This window comes from Salvelinus alpinus, chromosome 25 (assembly GCF_045679555.1).
Source record: "Salvelinus alpinus chromosome 25, SLU_Salpinus.1, whole genome shotgun sequence".
In the NCBI taxonomy this organism is placed as follows: domain Eukaryota; kingdom Metazoa; phylum Chordata; class Actinopteri; order Salmoniformes; family Salmonidae; genus Salvelinus; species Salvelinus alpinus.
Genome location: NC_092110.1, coordinates 39,042,234 through 39,062,640, shown reverse-complemented (window position 1 = coordinate 39,062,640; position 20,407 = coordinate 39,042,234).

Genomic DNA, 20,407 nt, shown 5'->3' with positions numbered 1-20,407 from the left:
AAACCCAGCAGCATTGCAGCTCTTAAGACACTTACTACCATACTACCATACCTTGCACATACTACCATACCCCATTCAAAAGGCACTTAAATATTTTGTCTTGCCTATTCACCCTCTTAAATGGCACACATGCACAATCCATGTCTCAATTGTCTCAAGGCTTAAAAATAATCCTTATTTAATCTGTCTCCCGTTCATCTACACTGACTGAAGTGGATTTAACAAGTGACATCAATAAGGGATCATAGCTTTCACCTGGATTCACCTGGTCAGTCTATGTCATGAAAAGAGCAGATGTTCTTAATGTTTTGTCCACTCCGTGTAGATTGGCATTCTTGGCTGTTTGCAGGTGGAATTGTTGCATAATGCCCCCTTTAAATGATGAAAAGCCAATGAAAACTAAATTGTATTCAACATTAAAATGTTAATTCCCTCCGCTTAGAAACTAGCAGCGGACAAGCCAAGGTAAAGACTACCCCCAACAGCATACAGTAGGCTACGTAAGAATACGATGCCAGCCAGGCTTAAGAAGAACATGACCCATGACCAAACAATTACACCATACAATATATTCGACAGCACAGTGTGGCTCAAGCTCCACTGCCACATTATCCTTGGTATTTACGTACAGAAGCCTCCCACAACACTGTTAATGCACGACACCCGGGGGCCTTTTTCTTGCACTTCGTAGGCTTGTGGTTGCACTCGTAATGGCCGTTTAATGAGTATCTCTTTTTAATGTGGTTGCCCTGACCAGGGGTTTGTGAAATGTCTCTGCAGTGTGAATGGCCTCCAAATGTAGCGTGTAATGGCTCTCAAGTGGGCACGGCACAGTTCTGGGGGTGCCAACAGTGAACGTCATCATGTATCCATGTGCTGTGCATTATGGATTGATGCAAACGTTCAGCCTGAGCCAAAAACAGCAGGTCCATTCTGTGGGTCTGTCTGGGTGTCAAAAGAAACCTGTACTATAGAGACTGGTGTTTCACAAGTTTTAAGTTTTGAGTATATGGGTACTCAGTCGGATTCCATAATATACTTTAAAATATAGTTTTATTATACTTTAAGTGGAACATATTTTGCATCTCAATGTACACTTTCCACTCAAAGGGGCATCATCCTTGAATCCAAGAATATCTAATAAATTGCCTGGCCTTGTTCTGTCACCAGTTGAGGGCATCCTTTCCCCAGAGTTTGAGGGAAGGTGAGATCATAATACAAGTCTGGTAAATCTCATTTACAGTAGAAAAACATTACAGTTTACATTTAGTTGTGCTTATACTTATGCTAATAAAAATGGAGTTGTTTTTGATATTACAAGTGAAATAAAGACCATTACTCTCCAATTACAAAGCCTTTATTTCTGTATTACAACATGTTAATGCAACATTGTTACTACCCCATCTTGAGAAAAATGTTGTACTGTTATAATACTTAGTAAGTCTTTGTCAAAGAATCCATAATGCAGCAGCTAGGGAACCCAGCACAGCTGTAACTGTGAGGAACTCAGTCTTTCCTTGGCCGTGTTTACACCCATTTTCCTCGAGCATTCCCAGAAGCCATTGCGTCATCAATTCCTTTTCATACTTTCCCGAGTTAGTGTGACCAACAGGGTGAACCTGGGACATCAGTGTGCCATAAGACTGTGCTAGCCTGCTGAGCTTTTAACATGGGAGCTAACACAGGCCTTTAGGACACATGTTTTTATATTTATTTAACCTTTATTTAACTAGGCAAGTCAGTTAAGAACAAATTCTTATTTACAATGACGACCTACCCCGGCCAAACCCGGACGACGCTGGGCCAATTGTGTGCCGCCCTATAGGACTCCCAATCACGGCCGGATGTGATACAGCCCGGATTCAAACCAGGGACTGTAGTGACGCCTCTTGCACTGAGATGCAGTGCCTTAGACCGCTGTGCCACTCAGGAGCATGTAAGGTTATTCATGAAAGTTACATTTGACCCTTTTGGACCTATTCCTCTCCACAACGACCCCAGCAGCTGATAGGCATGAACTGACCGAATCAGAGTCATGGCACCAATGTGACGGTCTTGGTTTGAGGCTGGGTTGGTCTCGTACTACACGACTGTGTTAACCTGTTGAGCTAAATCCTAAGCATTAGTTCAGGGAGTACGTGTTTAGATCCCAGGCAAGGTTACTTGTCACAAGAGTGTGGTTCATCAAACCACCTCTGTTACCCATGAGTGGAGTAGTATTAAGCAATAAGGCATAAGGGGGTGTGGTATGTGGCCAATATACCACGGCTAAGGGCTGTTCTTAAGCACGACACAGCGCGGAGTGCCTGGACACAGCCCTTAGCCGTGGTATGTTGGCCATATATCACAAGCCCCCGAGGTGCCTTATTGTTATTTTAAACTGGTTACCAACATAATTAGAGAAGTAAAAAATAAATGTTTTGTCATACCGGTGGTATACGGTCTGATATATCAACCAATCAGCATTCAGGTCTCGAACCACCCAGTTTATAATAACAATTAGTGCACAGTTGAAATACTACTATTACATTTAAGAGTTTGCTCACTTGTTTGATGCTTAAACATGAAAGGAAGGAACATCTGCTCCAGCCAGAGGATATTCAACTCTCCCTGCTTTAACCTCTCAGAGTAGCCAGCTAGTACTTCATTTGTTATTGTTGCAGACGTTCCTGAGGGGGATTCTCTCACTCTCGTGAGTATCCTCTCTCGGATCGGAATGTTTGTGGAAGATTGATGTGCCATGGCGATGGGTATTTTCACACATACTCTCCTATCCCCCCCCCCCCCCCCCAACTGCACCCCCCACACCACTTAAAGTATGGAGGAGAAGGTAAAACAGGAATATTAAGGAGGTATTCCTCTTTGCATACTGACAGTAAAGCACCGGAGAGCATTGCCTGAGCTCCCTCAGTTCCTAAATCATGACAAGCGCCCCCATGCAAATCCTTACTGCGCTGAAAGGCCTGTTTAGGAAAAAACGGCTCTGGTGGCTGAGTACCAGACAAGGAAAATCCCTCCTAGTTCTCCGGTGGAAATCCCTACCAGCTCTCCAATAGCCCTGGAACTCCTCTGTGGAAGGAACTTCTAAATCGGCTTATCCGCAGACTAGGTGAGAGGAGAGAGATGCTTCTGTATTAGTGGTGAGGTGGAGGTGTTACGAGATTAACAGGGACCTCCGTGATGGTCAAGTGCAGAAGACAACTCTGGAGTGCTGGCAGAGGTACTTAATAAGGACGTTTTTTTATTCTTCAAAAGAATAACGAATAAAAATAACAAGCACATACTCTATGTGCTTATAACATAAATAATAACAGTTTTCATTCAACAGCCAGCAAATTCCCAGTAGCGGTGACAAACAGCCACTTGTAGCGTGTCAGTGTATGTAAGCTCATCCAGACGTGTAAAGAATTATTCAAACGTGCAGTTGAACAGTGAAAATATGACCAAAATGAGGGAAACATCTGCATTCAATCTGGAGAGAGAGAGAAAAAAAAGCACATAAAGGACATGTCAGTTCTTCCAAACTGGGAGTGTAAGCAAATGTGTTCTTTTCAGATCTATGTGCTGTTTTGAAATGTGCTCCAAACACAGCTTGAAACTCCAAAGCCCCAGCAAATAAACAGAGATAAACAGATCTTGTGTGTCCCATCTTGCTTTGCATAAGCCACAGCTAAATAACGACAAAACTGTATGGTGTCCATGTTAGGACAGCCTCAGAGTCCCAAGAAATTGCTGTCATTGTCGCACTGACTTGTCAGTCACACAGGAGTCGATGTCATTGACTCTGAGGCTGTCCTCATATGGATACCGTGAAAGTGCCATTGTTCACAAAGTGCTTCTCAGTTCTGTATCCAGGACACATGGAGAAAAGGGGTTTGAAAACAGTAAACAAAGAGAAAAGAGACGTTCAATTAGGTAAATAAGAGGTTGAAGAACTTGAGTTGTTCTGAGACCAGCCTGCTAGTTCAGAGGCTTTGATAGGAATGATCTTGCCAACTATCAACAGGAGCTGAGTCAGAAAGGCCAGAAAACCTCAACAAAAACCAAGATGGAACACCAGCTGCAGCTCCTTGGCGCTTTGATTAGAGTTTGGTCAGAAACCTCACTGTCTTCAATGACGCAGGGAAGACCTGCCAAGGACAATAGACCACCCATCAAACTGTGCTGGCTAGAGGGACATTTACACAGAGGATTCTGATCATGCAACAGGAATGCCACTGTAAATGTAAACATATAACATGTGTTTTCTTCTAGATCTCTGGGTATTTCACTTATTTCATTACCTGACATTGTGCTTTGTAATTAGAAAACAGTTCATTTATTTTTATTATCTTAGCATTGTCTCGTGTGCTAAACCCTTCTCCTCAATATTCTTTGGATGTGATTGAGGAGCGCTGTCAGTGCAGTTTCTGCGTACAGTACACACATACTGCACAAACAAAGTTGCACTAAAAACGATAAAGAAACAGTAGTCAAACAATGGCTTTTCCCATCCTCCCCGTAGACCTACTGTTTAACACACACACAAGAGACAATCCAAACTGATCCTTTGTTTGTGCCCCTTGCTATCTCCTTCTCTTGTTTTCTGCCTCTACTTTCACCAGCTCGTTTCTCATGTAGGATGGGCTAATTAGAGGGTCAAATAGGCAGTTGCTTCCTGCCACACAACCCAGAAGCCTCTCTGGGGAATTTACTGGGGCTATTGGGATTGGGACTGGCGGTATGGGTTGTTTCACATCTTTTGGCCAAACCTCAATGCAGAGCCAGGTTTGGGGGAGGAGGGGTGAGATTTGGGAGGCAGGGGGCCCTCCAAGGGCTCACTTTATGGCCCCAAGGGACAGCCTGGCAATACCCGCCTTGGTCAGAGCTCACAGTCAGAGACTACACAGACAGAGACTACACAGTCAGAGATTACACAGACAGAGACTATAAACAGGTTCAGACAAATGGTTCTCCTTCGTGTTTTTATTGTGGTAAAGGACAGGAAATTTCAGGGGGAATATGGAGCTCCACACAGTCCAATGATGGACCTGTAGATGTATGAACAAGGTGAATTCGTGCAGAGTCTGTAGTGACATATGGTTTTGAGCAACATTACAATTACCTGTGGATATCTTTTGTGAAGTGCCTCCAGTATCCAGAATCTGCAGCAAGAGAGCATGTGTTTGGCAGTGCAAGAAGAATTTGGGTTCTAACCTCAAAACCTGGTTGCTGCGTTTCCAGCAGTATAAAAGTTATTGATATAGAAACAGTCATTTGTGTTATTGACGTCATTGTAAGTGCTTTCAAAGGAGGTGAGCTATGCAGAATCCCCAAATGGTTCTCAACTAGACTCGAACTCGTACACGTCTAACCTTCAAATGATTACATTTTTTTGTTCAGCACAGTTGAACTTCAAACTCAGGTAATTTGCAAATAATGGCATCACTTTCATGATAACATCTTTTATTTTTGATTAGAGTAACGTTTCATATTCAAATTTCATTGTTGGGGTCAAATGGCCATCTGCAGGTGTGAGTTCAATCAATTCAGAGTTTTAAAAAAGTACAAATATACAGTACTGTTTAACAAGTCTGAGATTTCCACTGATCAATCAAATATTGAATGGTATTGAAAGGTATGTTCAGTCCCTGAATATAACCTACAACACACAGTACATTACTTGTAAGCATATTGAAGGAGCGCTATCTAGACAAAATAATTAAGTAAACAATGTACAAAGGGCTTGGTTTTACATGAGAAATCAATCATAGTTCAAAACAATCCAATCAAACAGATCAAATATTTCAACACTGAATAATTACTCAGGTTAAGTTTTTTCGTAGTGTAAAGTTCATCATTATATCCCACTGAAAGTATCTTTTTAGTACCCAACCATTTACCCAGGAATTATATATTTTCCTCAAATGCTTTTGCATTAAAACTGATGAATAAAATGTGTTTACTGTACGTCATAACGGCGTCATAATAGTGTCATAAACATTGTCTGGATTTCCTTTTCTCATATTTTATACACAATAACCTTTGGGATGGATGTTAAGCAGAGTCTGTTTGCAAAGTCAGAAGAAACAGGTGGTATGTTTAGCATTTCATGATAAAAAATAAAAAACGCCACACATTATTCAGTTGATGAACCTGTTACAACAAACAATGTTTTTCCAAAAGCCAACCCCCGTAACCCCATGGATGACGAGAGCCCATAAGACTATTTCCTACTATACCAAAGCATGTTTATCCAGTTTAACGATCTCACCAATTAGCCCCTCTCTTTCACCAGAAAGCACACTCACCTTGTCAAAGTTTCTGAAACACTGTTTTATTTCACGGGAAGTTCACACTACAATGAACCATGTAAATGAGCTTGATTCTTTGGGACCTAATTACAAGTTGTTGTTTTTTAGAGTAAAAGAAAACCAGTTGCATGCATTATAGTTTCCCCTTTCATCACAATGTCTTCTAGCAATGTCTGCTAGCAATGTCTGCTAGCAATGTCTGCTAGCAATGTCTTCTAGCAATGTCTGCTAGCAATGTCTTCTAGCAATGTCTGCTATCAATGTCTGCTAGCAATGTCTGCTAGCAATGTCTTCTAGCAATGTCTGCTAGCAATGTCTGCTAGCAATGTCTTCTAGCAATGTCTGCTAGCAATGTCTTCTAGCAATGTCTTCTAGCAATGTCTGCTAGCAATGTCTGCTAGCAATGTCTTCTAGCAATGTCTTCTAGCAATGTCTTCTAGCAATGTCTTCTAACAATGTCTTCTAGCAATGTCTTCTAGCAATGTCTGCTAGCAATGTCTGCTAGCAATGTCTTCTAGCAATGTCTTCTAGCAATGTCTGCTAGCAATGTATTCTAGCAATGTCTGCTAGCAATGTCTGATAGCAATGTATTCTAGTAATGTCTGCTAGCAATGTCTGCTAGCAATGTCTGCTAGCAATGTATTCTAGCAATGTATTCTAGCAATGTCTGCTAGCAATGTCTGCTAGCAATGTATTCTAGCAATGTATTCTAGCAATGTATTCTAGCAATGTCTGCTAGCAATGTATTCTAGCAATGTCTGCTAGCAATGTCTGCTAGCAATGTATTCTAGCAATGTCTGCTAGCAATGTCTGCTAGGCCCAAGAATGTGAACTCCATTATATTTTACTGACTCATTCTTCCATAAATATGATGAACCATGAATTTCAAGGAGGGAAGTGTCCGGCATGCCTTAGGAAACGTGTTATACAATATGCCATCACACATAAACAATTTGGCACTTGCTGATATGTGACCGATTCTCTAGAGGTCTGTCTCTGGCAAAAGACAAATATTGTTACTACTTTATTCGAATGTTCTGTTACGATGTCTGAATAACGTTGTCATGAACGTTGTCATGTGGTCCCGTGTGGCTCAGTTGGTAGAGCATGGCGCTTGCAACGCCAGGGTTGTGGGTTCATTCCCCACGGGGGGACCAGGATGAATATGTATGAACTTTCCAATTTGTAAGTCGCTCTGGATAAGAGCGTCTGCTAAATGACTTAAATGTAAATGTAAACCAACAGCTGTTGTGTGTTGACATGTCTGTGATTTCTGGTACATCAACTGAGTGATGATGCGTATTGGAATAAAAAATGGTACAGGCAACAGCAATGAAGCTTCTGCTACTCTCTGCCCATCTCTTGACTCAGTCCAGTCATGTCCCTAAGCGTGTTCTGTGCAGCCCCTTATAACATTTGCTCCTATAGCTGTTCACTAACACCGTAAGTACTTCAGCATCGTAATGTAACGTGTTAGCAACTTGAATCACGGCACTCTCCTTTTCCTCCATACAGTACATTTTTGAACTTGTCAACAGTTGTTTCCAAGTCTGTCTGTCGGAACGACTGAACAAAAGCACCCAATTTTTCCTCTAGAGTCGGACTCCAGAGAAAATCCAAAGTGACGTTTTTCCGAAAGGCTCTCCTGTTAGAATTACTCAATATAAATAAATAATCAGTAGATCCTGTGGGAGATAGTCGCTGTGCTGTCAAACAGGAGTGGCCAGCTGGTTGTAATTGAGGACCAAAGGCCCGCCACAAAGAACAAGGAATGTCCCCCTTGCCTCAAAACATAATGCACCATGCATGTGTCCTGTGGCTCTATGGGGCTATTTGTAACATGCTGTATTTTGTGGCACGAAATTAATATTTTTGTACACATTTAGCGTGCTACAAACTGGGTCCCATATGGCTCTGCTCTGGCTGAGGAGGTAGTTAGAAACGGGCCCGCATATGGCTCTGTTCGAGCTGGGGAGGTAGTTACAAACAGTGCTTCATATAGCTCGACTCTGGCTGGGGAGGTAGTTAGAAACGGACCCGCATATGGCTCTGTTCGAGCTGGGGAGGTAGTTAGAAACAGTGCCTCATATAGCTCGACTCTGGCTGGGGAGGTAGTTAAGGGTCAATATAAAGGATGAATCTGTGATATGAGAGGTTGGGGGAAGAGTAGGTACAGCAGACCTGGACATGCTAGAAGAGGTCTGTAAAACTTGGGGATTTGACACCTTCTGGCCATTGTAGTTACTTCCTTAGACCCTAGAGGGCTCTAGTAGTGTTTCATGATGTGAGTACATGATGTCAAGTAGTCTTACTTTCTGTGACTATCTGGTGCACTGACATTATTATTATTATTACTATTATTATTATTATTATTATTATTATTACTACTAGTATTACTCTTATTATTATCACTAGTATTATTATTATTACTATTATTACTAGTAATATTATTATTACCATACGTATTACTAGTATTATTAATATTACTATTATTATTACTGTTATGACTAGTATTATTATTATTGTTATAATTATTGCTATTATTTCTACTACCAGTACTAGTATTATTACTATTACTATTATTATTATTACTAGTATTATTATTGCTATTATTATTACTAGTATTACTAGTATTACTATTGCTATTATTTTTACTAGTATTATTATAATTATTACTATTATCACTACTAGTATTATTATTGTTATTTTTGTTGTTATTATCATTACTAGTATTATTATAATTATTACTATTATCACTACTAGTATTATTATTGTTATTTTTGTTGTTATTATCATTACTAGTATTATTACTATTACTATTAGTATTACTATTATTACTAGTATTATTTATATTGTTATACTTATTATTATTATTATTATTTATATTACTATTATTATTATAATTATAAGTATTACTAGCATTAGTATCATTATTATTATCATTACTAATATTATTGCTATTACTAGTATTATTATTATTGTTACTATTATTACTGGTATTATTATTGCTATTACTATTATTATTACTATTACTATTATTACTAGTATTACTATTATTACTATTAATATTACTATCATTATTGTTATTATTATTGCTATTACTACTATTATTACTATTAATATTACTATTATTACTGGTATTATTATTGCTATTACTATTATTATTACTATTACTATTATTACTATTATTACTATTAATATTACTATCATTATTGTTATTATTATTGCTATTACTACTATTATTATTGTTACTATTATTATTACTAGTATTATTATTATTAATATTACTATTATTACATAATTTACCCTGTAGCGGATCAACAGGGAGCTAGCTATGTCAATAGTATACACCTGATGATATAGGAAACTAAAGATTAGGATAGTATTGTGGGGACTATTATGGCGCTGAGGAGTAGACATAGTATTATGGGGACTGAGGAGTAGACATATTACTATGGTGACTGAGTAGACAAAGTATTATGGGGACTGAGAAGTAGACAAAGTATTATGGGGACTGAGAAGTAGACACATTACTATGGTGACTGAGTAGACATATTACTATGGTGACTGAGTAGACATATTACTATGGTGACTGAGTAGATATATTACTATGGTGACTGAGGAGTAGACACATTCCTATGGTGACTGAGGAGTGGACATATTACTATGGTGACTGAGGAGTAGACATATTACTATGGTGACTGAGGAGTAGACATATTACTATGGTGACTGAGGAGTAGACATATTACTATGTTGACTGAGGAGTAGACATATTACTATGTTGACTGAGGAGTAGACATATTACTATGTTGACTGAGGAGTAGACATATTACTATGGTGACTGAGAAGTAGACACATTTCCTCATTGTTTTCAATATGTTTCTAGACAAGTAATCGAAGGAGAAAGACACAAATGAAATACGAAAGATAAACTATTTTGAAAAAAAGACGCATATCCCATCTCGGCGTAACATGAGCCTGTCTATTGTTCCAATGCTCCCCCCAGGATCATGTATGTGTGGAATAGTCTGCTGCTCATGCAATTGAGGAAAACACATCAACGTATTGTTTTAGGTGAGCTGTTTTTCGACGCTGGCTGGTCAGGACAGCTGGTACAGTTAGGAGTTTCTAACTTCTAATTGAGTTTCTTCTTCTTCAGACTCTCATGACACGGAGGATCTTGGCAGCCTAGGAGTGACCGCTATCTTCTTAAGTGTGGGTGGTGGAAAAGCGGCTGTTGAGATTGAGACGACGGGCTACAAAGTAGCTCCAAATGGGCCTGAAGGACCTCGGGCTGCTTTGCCGACAGCGCCGGCCACTAGTCAACACTTGATATGAAGCAATTACCAATAATGCCTCTGACGTTTGAGTATTTGTTTTGAAATCAATATTGACTTATTCTGGGGTTCGAGCCGGCCACTTTGGGGATATTTATTATTTTTACAGCTTACTTAAAAGCTCTCGGCATGTCAGTGTGATAGAAGCCAGCCTCCTATAGTTGCTTCTGCTGGGAGCCAAAGGCGTAGCGGCCCACTCTGTCTCCGTCATTAAAGTCTGTTTACAGTTGTTTAATGGCACCAGCCCTTGTCCTTTAGCCCTTATCCTCTGGCAGGGAGACTCTGCTTGTGTTATTGATGGTGGAGAACCACTTGGACACTCACGGTGACCTCTGAACATAAACCCAGATCACTCTAGAGGCGACATTCAGGTCTATATGGAGTACGATGAAGTTGCCTGTAAAAGCAAGGTCAGTTTTGAAGTTTCCCTCCATTTGGATTTAGAATAGGTTTGAGGGAGAAGGAGCTGATCCTACATCCGAACCTGAGAGGTAACCTAATAGATTTGACCTAAGGATTCAATGTCAACTTTCCAAATGCATGTGGGCCGCAACAAACTGTATTACATCAATAACATAATGTATTCACAGTCCTGTACTGCCAGGGCTCAGGCTGAGGATTTAGTTATCCATCCACCACCCACCCACTGTGGATATCAAATGACCACAGAGTCACCAAGCGTGAATCCCCACCAGACACAAAGTACTTCAAGCATTTCCATGCACGACAAAATGAAAGGGTCTGTTACTGGACGCTGGCCTAAACCTTCAATAAACATGTCACAAAGCATTCACTTATCTCTCCCTGTGTTTGACTACGCCTCGCTAGTTCTCAAGTCACTTGTATCCCAGGCAGAGAAGTAATGGCATGGGATTTATGGATGGCTTTACGGTAAAGACAGTTTCCCAAATGGTAGCCAGCATTGTGTGACCAGCTATGTCATACAGTAGAGAAATGTGCATTTAGTCCTAGGCGTTTACAGCGTATGGAGCTCTAAGGGTCATGACAGAAGCATCTTATTGCTTTAGTCAGAAACATGATAGCCAGCATAGACTGGAGCATGGAGAAATGAATACATTTGGGACTACTGATTTCAAATGAATAAAATTAGTCCTAACCAGAATATTCTCATGAAATGAGAACCTAATGTTTTTCCGTTTTTTCCCCCCGCATGCTTTTAGCTCTATGTAATAGGTTTAAAAGGGTTTGGCTACAGTGCTCCATTTAATTCCAATCTAGTCTGAGTCATTTTGTTTGAATGTCTGAACAATCCCATTGTAGTGCATAGCTAAAGCTGTTGCCAGTCCCCTTCTCCCTCCCTGCCATATACATATAACCCTCATCTTTACATTTTTTTACCTTTGAAATGTGTTTGCATTGGCTTGTTTTTCTGGAAGCCAGCATTGCAGTGTAATATTTCTCTCGAAAAATCATTTCGTATCAATTTAGTATTCCAAAATGTAATTTAAATAATATGTTACGGGTTGACCAAACTGTTCCACTTTGATAACTCTGGCCATATGATGTTTTTCCAGCTAATTATAATAAAATACGACGCATGGGTAAGGGCCACTACAAGCAAAACAGTTTTAGGCATCAGACATAAATGCTTTTCTTTTGGTTATTAACAATGGAAATGACTGTTTGGCAGCCTCCGCGACTGCAATCAACTCGCCGTAATTGTCAGGCATGTTACTCGCATTCGAGGCTCTGAGCAAAACACATTACAGCGGGACTGGACTCTCCTCACCAAACATTACTCAGTGCAGAGTTCAGCCGACCAGACGAGGAATGCCCTTTCTTAGTACACAGCTTCTATTACCCAACATTAACAGGCCTAAATGACGCTTTGACTGATTCCCCTAATTTGGGCGTTTTTTTTTTCAGACCTAAACATTTGCTTCTGGAATGGGAAACTTGCTTCACGCAACACTCAGGCAGTGGGATGGGTTTAAGGTCCAGATATAAACAATAGATGAGCTAATACTGTGTGTGTATTAGAGAAGGAGCGAGCGAGAGAAAGATACAGAGAGAGAGAGAGAGAGAGAGAGAGAGATACAGAGAGAGCGATACACAGAGACAGAGAGAGGGAGATAAACAGTGAGAGAGAGAGAGAGAGAGAGAGAGAGAGAGAGAGAGAGAAAGAGAGAGAGAAAGAGAGAGAGAGAGAGAGAGAGAGAGAGAGACAGAGAGAGAGAGAGAGAGAGAGAGAGATACAGAGAGAGAGAGAGAGAGAGAGAGAGAGAGAGAGAGAGAGAGAGAGAGAGAGAGAGAGAGAGAGAGAGAGAGAGAGAGAGAGAGAGAGAGAGAGAGAGAGAGAGAGACAGAGAGAGACTGTAAGGTTCTGCTTTTCTTTTCTAAATCAACCTTGTGTTCTTTCTGTTTGTATGGTTGTGAGGTATTGTTTGTTTTTGACTGCCTACCTGTGTTTGACCATTGCCTGCCTGTGACCACGATTCCTGCCTGCTGTGAAGGCGTAATAAACATCTGCGCGTGAATCTACACATTTTTCTCCCTGAGAATTCCTTACAGAATACCTCAAAACCATACAAACAGAAATAACTAAATAGGGAACACAGGTGAAGTCAATGAACAAAAATGAAAGACAGGACTACGTTCAAGAACACAAAGAAACAGGGCTACGTTCCAGAACACAAAGAAACAGGGCTACGTTCCAGAACACAAAGAAACAGGGCTACGTTCCAGAACACAAAGAAACAGGGCTACGTTCCAGAACACAAAGAAACAGGGCTACGTTCCAGAACACAAAGAAACAGGGCTACGCTCCAGAACACAAAGAAACAGGGCTACGTTCCAGAACACAAAGAAACAGGACTACGTTCCAGAACACAAAGAAACAGGGCTACGTTCCAGAACACAAAGAAATAGGACTACGTTCCAGAACACAAAGAAACAGGGCTACGTTCCAGAACACAAAGAAACAGAGCTACGTTCCAGAACACAAAGAAACAGGGCTACGTTCCAGAACACAAAGAAACAGGGCTACGTTCCAGAACACAAAGAAACAGGGCTACGCTCCAGAACACAAAGAAACAGGGCTACGCTCCAGAACACAAAGAAACAGGGCTACGTTCCAGAACACAAAGAAACAGGGCTACGTTCCAGAACACAAAGAAACAAGGCTACGTTCCAGAACACAAAGAAACAGGGCTACGTTCCAGAACACAAAGAAACAGGGCTACGTTCCAGAACACAAAGAAAAAGAACACAAGGTTGATTGAGAAAAGAAAAGCAGAACCTTACACTGACAGAGAGTGAGACAGAGAGATAGAAAGATTGTCCTAGTTGTAACATTTTCTACTCTCCCCTCCATCTCAGGAGGGGATGTTCCACTGTGCATAACATGAACAGGAAAGTATCAAGAACCTCCAAAAGTATCCTTCAACATCCTTCTTCTAAGTTCTTTGCCCTGGGCCTGAGGGAAGCTCTGTAAATCCCATATCTTTTTCTATATGGTTGCAGTTGAAAAGGGTCGGCCTTCAACAGCCAGACTTGGAGTATGACTGATTATGTAAGTGGACAAAGAGGCGATTCCTCAAGTCGCTCCTTGTTTTTCTTCATGTTTCAACCCTTGGCACTTCAATGATCAAGACTGTTGACCATGAAGGCAATGATTGATTTGCAAGTGTCAAAAGACACAGATAAGGAAGTGTGTGTGTGTGTGTGTGTGTGTGTGTGTGTGTGTGTGTGTGTGTGTGTGTGTGTGTGTGTGTGTGTGTGTGTGTGTGTGTGTGTGTGTGTGTGTGTGTGTGTGTGTGTGTGTGTGTGTGTGTGTGTGTGTGAGAAGGGGGGTTGTTGAGTGACGGAATTGTTAAGAAAACAAATCTTTGCTATTCACCACATTGCATTGTTACTGCAAAATGATTTGGCTTGCTCAATATTCCTATTTGATGGTATGAACATTACCCTTGTAGACCTTGTCAAACTTTTTACATCTCTTTTCTCAACCTACTAAGTTGACAAAAGATGCCAAGCAATTTGTTCCATTTAACCTCATGCACCTAACATAGTATATTGATAAATAGCTGTCATTTCTAATTTGGGGTAATTTAGGGGGAGGGGTTTATCAGCTGAACTAGTTCTATTATATGTTTGATTGGTTGTGAATGGCCTTGTGGCCACACCTATAATCAACTGCTCACACTCTTACCTAACTAATAGCATCAATGACTCTCTTGAGCAAACATAGACCGACAAATAGGCGCGTGCACACACACACACACACACACACACACACACACACACACACACACACACACACACACACACACACACACACACACACACACACACACACACACACACACACACACACACACACACACACACACACACACACACACACACACACACACACACACACACACACACATAAATATATATATACCCAGCCTGGTCTCTTTTTTTTTTTTTTACAAGGAGACTAATCACAGCCTTAAATATCCTTTGGAGCTGACTTGTTCGACCGAGCACCCTCACCTCTGTGCACTTCTAACCCCCTGTTTTCTACACCCACCCCTCGGCAAGCTCCACACAACTAAACCCAAGTCATCCCTGCTTGTCTGTCTATCTTCTACAGTGAGGGAAAAAAGTATTTGATCCCCTGCTGATTTTGTACGTTTGCCCACTGACAAAGAAATTATCAGTCTATAATTTTAATGGTAGGTTTATTTGAACAGTTCCTTTCCACCAATGTTTGTTCTTAACCAGGCCCACTATGCCCATATATCCACATTTCCCAACGGGCAGTAGTCAAGGGAGTCCAAGTGAGATCAAAGCCCCCTGTCGAGGTCCCGACTATGGGGCCCAGGTCATAAGTAGAGCCCTTGTATACTCAAGAGTAGACGCAGGTTCCCTTCACTAGAACAAACAGAAGGGCTGCTTACATTGCCCCATCCATTACCCTTATCTCCTCTGAGTCATGTTCGGGCAATTTGTAATCTTAAAAAAAAAAAAAAAAACGACCCCTCCTATTTGATTGGATTTGGGGCCGGATAAATAGGCCTACCTTTTGAGGCTTGGAGGTAGTGAGCAACCTCAGTGGGTCATCCAGGATCATTCCCAGGTAGGTATGACCTACCCTTGTCATTGTCATTGGCAAGAAAGCTAGGCAATATTTGTTTCGAGGTGATTCCCTTGAGCCAGGGCAAACCACTCTTCAGGCTAATACCAGGCATTCTAAGATAGCGTACTCCTTCTTCCTATCAGAGGAAACTTCTAGGGCCAATCCATCTTGGAGAGAAACTTTTGACTTGCTCTTTGACTTGATAAATAGGCAAAGTAGTGTACAAACGCTTGAATGTTTGACAGATTGAAAAGGACTCACAGACTTCTGTTGGATGCTTCCTTTTTATTAAATTTTTATTTAGCCTTTCACTCTGGGTTCCATGAGTTTCAAAGAAAAGGAATTGCCCAGAGTATACTTTATATTCCGATATTACAATTCTCGTGCAAATCTTCACACGTTTGTTTTTATTTAGAGACTGATGGAATTCCACTCTGAAAGACCAAGGACCCTTTTTATTTTCCAAACGTTCGGACACGGAAACTGCCTTGTTACCCATTGGCCATTACCTAAGAGCATCCACCATCCATCGGTATTCCCGTAAAAACAAACATGGCCGCTCAACACAATGATGGAGCACATGTTGAAAAGGTAGGTCAGGAACCCCCGAGAAGTAAACTTGGAGAGATTAGACATAGATTTAAGTGTTTATTTTTCACAACTGGACAGATACTGACCATCTAATCTACGGCAGCTGCAATGACTTGGGTTTCTGTTTACTTATGAAATTAGGAACACTCAATTAGCAAGAAGGAGTATTTAAAGATTAGGGACCTCAGGGTCAAACTGAATTACTGTTAGGATAAGAATTTATCATCCAATGGGTTGGGCGACAAATGCTGTTGGTTTTGTTATGAAAAAATGGGTTGGTTTACTAGGCAGCAGCGTGCACATGGCGGCACAAATAATGTATAACAAATACCAGGCGAGTTTGAGAGAAAGATCATCATCAAGCTATCATGATTTTAGGGAATATCCATCCTGTTAAAGACACTACACACGCATCACTACCCTGATAAGATTAGTACTATCTTCTCATCTTTACAGAACATTGTTTTAAATGGATAGCAGGGTAACATTTCTTTAGTAACACTGTAATTACTAGGCTATATTTTCACAAAACTGAAATCCAAAATAGAATAGATGGGAGGATAGATAGATAGATGGGAGGGGTTGGTGTTAGCTGATGGATGGGATGTAAAACAAACAAAGATAACTATTGTAAAATACATTGTGCCTGTAAAATGTATATAGTATGTATAAGCAGGAAGTAGAAGCCTTGGTGTTGTTTTCCATTAGTTTACTCCAATTAGGGGAGGGGTGGCAGGGTTAGTGGAACATAATAAAGTAAATATATATTTAAAATATATGTACATATATACAGAACCGGTCAAACGTTTTAGAACACCTACTGATTCAAGGGTTTTTCTTCATTTTAACTATTTTCTACATTGTAGAATAGAAGTGAAGACATCAACACTATGAAGTAACTCAAATGGAATCATGTAGTAACCAAAAAAGTGTTAAACAAATCAAAATATATTTTATATTTGATATTGTTTAAATAGCCACCCTTTGCCTTGATGACAGCTTTGAAAACAAACTCTTGGCATTCTCTCAACCAGCTTCACCTGGAAAGCTTTTCCAACAGTCTTGAAGGAGTTCCCACATATGCTGAGCACTTGTTGGTTGCTTTTCCTTCACTCTGCAGTCCGACTCATCCTTAACCATTTCAATATGGTTGAGGGGTGGGGGATTGTGGAGGCCAGGTCATCTGATGCAGCACTCCATCACTCTCCTTCTTGGTCAAATAGCCCTTACACAGCCTGGAGGTATGTTGGGTCATTGTCCTGTTGAAAAACAAATGATAGTCCCACTAAGCCAAAACCAGATGGGACGGCGTATCACTGCAGAATGCTGTGGAGCCATGCTGGTTAAGTCTGCCTTGAATTCTAAATAAATCACAGACAGTGACACCAAGAAAGCACCCCCACGCCATAACACCTCCTCCTCCATGCTTCACGGTGGAAACCACACATGCAGAGATCATCCGTTCACCCTCACCGTGTCTCACAAAGACACGACGGTTGGAACCAAAAATCGCCAATTTGGACTCCAGACCAAAGGACAAATTTCCACCGGTCTAATGTCTATTTCTCATGTTTCTTGGCCCAAGCAAGTCTCTTCTTCTTATTGGTGTACTTTAGTAGTGGTTTCTTTGCAGAAATTCCACCATTAAGGCCTGATTCACACAGTCCCCTCTGAACAGTTGATGTTGAGATGTGTCTGTTACTTGAACTCTGTGAAGCATTTATTCTGGGCTGTATTTTCTGAGGCTGGTAACTCCAATGAACTTATCCTCTGCAGCAGAAGTAACTCTGGGTCTTCCATTCCTGTGGCGGTCCTCACGAGAGCCAGTTCCATCATAGCGCTTGATGGTTTTTGTGACTGCACTTGTAGAAACTTTCAAAGTTCTTGAAATTTCCCAGATTGACTGACCTTCATGTCTTGAAGTAATTACGGACTGTCGTTTTTCTTTGCTAATTTGAGATGTTCTTGCCATAACATGGACTTGGTCTTTTACCAAATAGGGCTATATTCTGTATATCCCCCATACCTTGTCACAACACAACTGATTGGCTCAAATGCATTAAGAAGGAAAGACATTCCACAAATTAACTTTTAAGAAGGCACACCTGTCAATTTAAATGGATTCCAGGTGACTGCCTCATGAAGCTGGTTGAGAGAATGCCAAGAGTTGGCAAAGCTGTCATCAAGGCAAAGGGTGGCTATTTGAAAAATCTCAAATACAAAATATATTTTGATTAGTTTAACACTTTTTTGATTCCATATGTGTTATTTCATAGTTTTAATGTCTTCACTATTATCCTAGAACGTAGAAAATAGTAAAAATAAAGAAAAACCCTTGAATGAGTAGGTGTTATAAAACTTTTGACTGGTAGTGTATACAGTATATATATTTACAAAAACATATATGGAGGTTCGGAAATGATAGACAATTACATTAATGGAAGCTATAATCTATCTGTAGTATTAAAGCTCATCTACCCCCTGAAGACAGAACCCACAGATAGATCATACCATTAGCACAAATTATTGAATCTTGATCTCAACCTTATCCTATAGAAGTTGAACGGCAGACCTGACCTTGGATCAGCACTTAAAACATCATCAGCGTTCACTCTCCCCTGTGATGTTTTCAGAGTGGTGGATGTCAAAGGTTAAGACAGGCCCTGTAATTTTCTATTTTCTGAACCAAGGCTGCTCCTGTTGCTGAAGATACTGCTTATGTAGTCTGTTTGCAAAGAACAAAAAAAAGTGTTGGTTTCTCATGCAAAGGCTCCATCTCTCCAGTCCCTTCTGGGTAGTCCTCCCCAAATGGCTCACTGTTTTGTTCAAGTACGCCAACTTCTTACACAATATCTATTGTATTTGTTGATGAAGGGAAACCATACTGTATACATTTATTTTTCAAAAGCCAGTGGAAGGTGGGCGAGGAGTCAAGATGGAAAAACACTGCTATCTAAATGAAAAATGCCTGGGCTTCTGGAAGATGTAAATTACCCCCCCCCCCCCCCCTCCCAAAAGCAAACTGTAGAGAAACAAAATCAAAGAGGAGTGTCTCTGCATTGCATTGGACTTTTGTCTCATGTTGAGCAACAACAGAAAACTCCGATAGAATGAAGCATTGTAATTGCATCCAGAAAACAAATCAAAATTTGTGCGTTTGTGTGAGTGCTGGCTTTTGCCAGGCTTTTGGGGACAAGATTCCCTTATCATTTTATTGTCCCATTTTCTTGGTTTCAGTGTTAATTTTGTCAACAATAGCTATGATGAAAAATATTTGTCAATGACCTATTTGTCCTGTCGAAACTAATGACGATAATGGGACGACATGCCATGAAAAAAACAATAACTGTTTATTATTTTCCACCTTTCGGTTAGTGGCCCAACAACACTAGGCTACCTGCCACCCCACTTCAAATGTAACTAACCTCAACTGGAAACAATAATATTTACACTCTTACTTTCATGTTGGCTATTTTGCAATGTGCTCCCGAGTAGCGCAGTGGTCTAAGGCACTGCAACTCAGTGCTAGAGGCATCACTACAGACCATGGTTTGATTCCAGGCTGTATCACAACCAGCTGTGTTTGGGAGTCCTGTAGGGCGGCGCACAATTGGCCCGGTGTCGTTATGGTTTGGCCAGGGTAGGCCTACATTGTAACTAAGAATTTGTTCTTAAACGACTTGTTAAATAAATAAAATAAAAATTAGCACTGTTATTCATCTGTGTTGTCGCTGTCCCGGTTACTGCTTTTTGCTGACTATTAAGTGTACAGTAATAATTCTGGCATTGTTGGAAAGCTCACATTCTCCCCCTTTTAAGGGAATCCCTGTCATGTACTCTGATCCCAACGTTATGATTGGGAGAAAAGAGCTTTATGCCTAAATTGCTTAACCTGTAGCCAAGGCTTTGCAGTCTATAAGGTAAATCACGGCTGGCATTGATTACAGTCTGCCTCAATAGCAATGTGGCAGCTACAGTACCTTCAGAAAGTATTCACACCCCTTGACTTTTTCCACAACAAATGTCAGATTTTTTTCCTCCACTTTGACAATAGAGTATTTTGTGTAGACTATTGAAAAAATGTATAATGAAATCCATTT